We start from the raw sequence: 4,036 nt of genomic DNA on the forward strand, positions 1-4,036 counted from the left end.
ACCCCTCTCGACGAAAACACCCGACCAAAAAATTGTCCAGGCGAGAGAAACCGACGGTCGTTCACACACGAAGAAGAAGACACGAAAAATCATTTCGACGCTCGCTGGGGAAGAAGATTCTGTGAACGCGCACGTTTTTTTCAAATTCAGTGTTGTGTGAGAAGTGTTTTGTGGTGCTGTTTTCTTTCTTTCTTTCTTTCTTTATTTTTTATAATTTTGGTCTCATTCTTTTAGCGTGTTATGTTCGAAAGAAATTGGTGTCGTCAGTACCAGTGCCAGTGCCAGTGCCAGTGCCAAGTTAGTACCATGCCGGTGCCACAGACTGCAGAGACCATGTAGTTGTATGCGGCATGGGTTTCGCGGGGGGAAGCTCAACTGAGCGCAGAACGGCTTAGGTGAAGAAAGGATTTTGGACTGGCAGTGTAGGATTACTTCAGTGTGTGTATGTGTTCTCTCTCTCTTTCGGCTTGGTCCAAGTGGGCTTCTCCTTGTTGAACTTGTGGCCTGTATAGGTATACCTGGAGACACTTCGTGATCAGGTAAGTTTTTTGTGTGTGTGTGTGTGTGTGTGTGTGTGTGTGTGTGTGTGTGTTTGCATGCGTACCTCTGTGTGTGTGTGTGTGTGTGTGTGTGTGTTTGTTTGCATGCGTTTCTCTGTGTCCGTGTGTGTGTTTGTGTGTTTGCATGCGTGCCTCTGTGTGTATGTGTGTTTGCGTGTGTGTGTGTGTGTGTGTGTGTGTGTGTGTTTGTTTGCATGCGTTTCTCTGTGTCCGTGTGTGTGTTTGTGTGTTTGCATGCGTGTCTCTGTGTGTATGTGTGTTTGCGCGCGCGCGCGCGCGTGTGTGTGTGTTTGCATGTGTACGTCCGTGTGTGTGTGTGTGTGTGTTTGCATGCGTACCTCTGTGTGTATGTGTGTTTGCGCGCGCGCGCGCGCGCGCGCGTGTGTGTGTGTGTGTGTGTGTGTTTGTGTGTGTTTGCATGCGTTCTCTGTGTGTATGTGTGTTTGCATGTGTGCCTCTGTGTGTGTGTGTGAAGCGGGAGGAGAGAGGGGGAAGACTGTATGTCAGTGTTTTTTCTTTCTCTCTTTTTGTCTGTCTGTCTGTCTGTGTCTCTCCATGCCTTTGTTTCTCTGTCTGTTTCTCTCTTTTGTCTCTGCACTGTGATGTGTGCATGCGTGTATCCGTGTGTGTGTGTGTGTGTGTGTGTGTGTGTGTGTGTGTGTGTGTGTGTGCGAACGCGCGCGCATGCATCCGGTTACTCGACGCTAAACGTTTTATCCCTGTAGTGCAATATCGCTGACTGTTAAAGCACTGGGCTGAAGCTAGCGCAGGCCCTACGGATACTAATTGAGTTATGTGGGTGGGAGGTAAAAGGAAATTCATTTACATACAGCATAGTCGTTGTCGTCGTCGTCTTCTTCTTTCCCTTGACTACCGCCTTCATCATTATGAAGATTCTGTAGACTATAAGGGGGGGTTTGCGTGTTTTTGAGGTTTCCTGAGGTAGAGGTTGCTGGGCCAGAGGATGGAGGGTGAGGGGTGGGGGGGTGGGGGAAGGTATGGGGGTGGGGGTGGGGGGGGTGGGGGGGGAGGTGATCAGATTCGGGATTTGAAGCCTTCCAGGGTTGTGCTGAGAGCAGTCTCAGCAGGAAGGCTGTTCCAGTTTATCAGTCAATGTCTGTATAGTTCGGAAGGACTTGCTTGTTTTTCCGCCCCCCACTTCCCCACCTTTTGTGCATCTGTCATATTGACTTCTTTGGGGGACACACACACACACACACACACACACACACCACACACACACACACACACACACACACACACACAAGCCAGATTTGTCAATTTCAGTTTCAGTTTCAGTAGCTCAAGGAGGCGTCACTGCGTTCGGACAAATCCATATACGCTACACCACATCTGCCAAGCAGATGCCTGACCAGCAGCGTAACCCAACGCGCTTAGTCAGGCCTTGAGAAAAAAAAAGGTGAATAAATAATAGATAAGCTTACATAAATAAGTAAATAAATAAATAAATAATAATTATAATATAAAAAGGTAGTAGTAGTAATAATAATAATAATAAAATAATAATAATAATAATAAATAAATGAATAAATAAATAAATAAATAAGACAACAATGATGATAAATAAGCAAATAAATGTAAAACATGAAGACACACATTTACACATACACCCACACATGCATAACAGATATGCACCAAACATGCAGTTTCACAGATATGAAAGCACAGTCAAATACATATAAACGTACATGAGCTCCAACACACACACACACACACACACACACACCACACACATTACCCTGCACCTCCTCTACCCCCCCCCCCCTCCTCCACACACACAGATTTGTCAAGCGATGTGACGATTAATAAACCGGACTCTTGCCGGACGACACGGCGGACAGCCCAGCCCACTGTGGCTATCACTCAGTATCAGTGACTTGCTGGAGGCCACTTGACAAGAAGGTTTGCACGTGCTTATCGATCTCACTGTCAACCAGCCAGCCCACTGCAGTGTAAGTTTTAGTCAGCCCGTTCCACACAGGCCCTGGTTTGGAAGGCGAGTGTGCGGGGGCAACCTGCTGTGATAAGCTGGAGCCAGTTATGATGGGAAGGGGGGGTGGGGGGAATGGGGGGGGGGGTTGAGGGGGGGGATGGAGAGGTGTTGGGGGGTGGTGGTAGGGGGGTGAGTTGTCAGGTTATCTTGGCGCGCGTGTTACTGTATATCTTTGTACAGTTTGGTTTTTTTTTTTTTTTTTTTTGTTCATCTAAAGGAACGTATATTTAAATCTGGGTGGATTGATAAATTATAACCTTGCTTCATCTGATCTCTCCTGCGAGGAGACATGTATACAGACAGACAGACAGATATATAGACAGATAGGTAGGCAGGCATAGACAGATTGATAGATAGATAGACAGGCAGGCATAGATAGATAGATAGATAGATAGGCAGGCAGGCATAGACAGATAGATAGATGGATAGACAGATAGATATATAGGCAGACAGGCAGGCATAGAGATAGATAGATAGATAAATAGGCAGACAGGCAGGCATAGGTTGATTGATTAATAGATAGATATATAGGCAGACAGGCAGGCATAGAGATAGATAGATAGATAAATAGGCAGGCAGGCAGGCATAGAGATAGATAGATAGATAAATAGGCAGGCAGGCAGGCATAGATAGATAGGCAGACAGGCAGGCATAGAGATAGATAGACAGATAAATAGGCAGGCAGGCAGGCATAGAGATAGATAGATAAATAGGCAGGCAGGCAGGCATAGAGATAGATAGATAGATAAATAGGCAGGCAGGCAGGCATAGAGATAGATAGATAGATAGATAGATAGGCAGGCAGGCAGGCATAGAGATAGATAAAATTGATAGGCAGGCAGGCAGGCAGGCATAGAGATAGATAAAATTAATAGGCAGGCAGGCATAGAGATAGATAGATAAATAGGCAGGCAGGCAGGCATAGAGATAGATAGATAGATAGATAGGCAAGCAGGCATAGATAGACAGACAGATAGGCATGCAGGCAGGTACAGATAGATAGATAGATAGATAGATAGGCAGATAGGCATGCAGGCAGGCATATAGACAGATGGGCAGGCAAGCAGGTAAGCAGAGATAGATAGTTAGATAGACAGCAGGCAGGCAGGTAGGCAGGTAGACGGAGACGGCAGTGTCATTAACAGGTGTCCTGACAATAGAGCGAATTCGGGGGTCGCATTTTTTCCACCCCTCTCTCCCGTCATATAGATAGGGTGGGACTGACGCACGGTGCTTGTCTCAATACGATTAGCTTCCTGCTGCCGACTCTTGTTTGTCTGTGCCACTCTCTCTCTCTCTCTGTCTCTCTCTGTCCCTCTCCGTCTCTCTCTCTCTCTCTGTCTCTCTCTCTCTGTCTCTGTCTCTGTCTCTCTCTCTGTCTCTGTCTCGCTTCTCTTTCTCTCTGTCTCTCATTCTGTCCTCACTCTCTCTTCTCTCTCTATTTTTATATCTCCCCTCTCTC

The 4,036-nt window shown here is 46.6% G+C and overlaps 1 protein-coding gene across 2 annotated transcripts in view; it reads left to right on the forward strand.

Annotated features, from left to right (window-relative positions):
* The window catches only part of LOC143300343 (uncharacterized), a 90,201-nt gene continuing 86,165 nt past the window's right edge, over positions 1-4,036 (forward strand). For both annotated transcript variants that reach the window (XM_076613944.1, XM_076613943.1), the window contains exon 1: positions 1-539. The gene's annotated coding sequence lies outside the window, so the exon portion shown is untranslated. The remainder of the gene's footprint in view (positions 540-4,036) is intronic.

This window comes from Babylonia areolata, chromosome 26 (genome assembly GCF_041734735.1).
Source record: "Babylonia areolata isolate BAREFJ2019XMU chromosome 26, ASM4173473v1, whole genome shotgun sequence".
NCBI classification, from domain to species: Eukaryota; Metazoa; Mollusca; class Gastropoda; order Neogastropoda; family Buccinidae; genus Babylonia; species Babylonia areolata.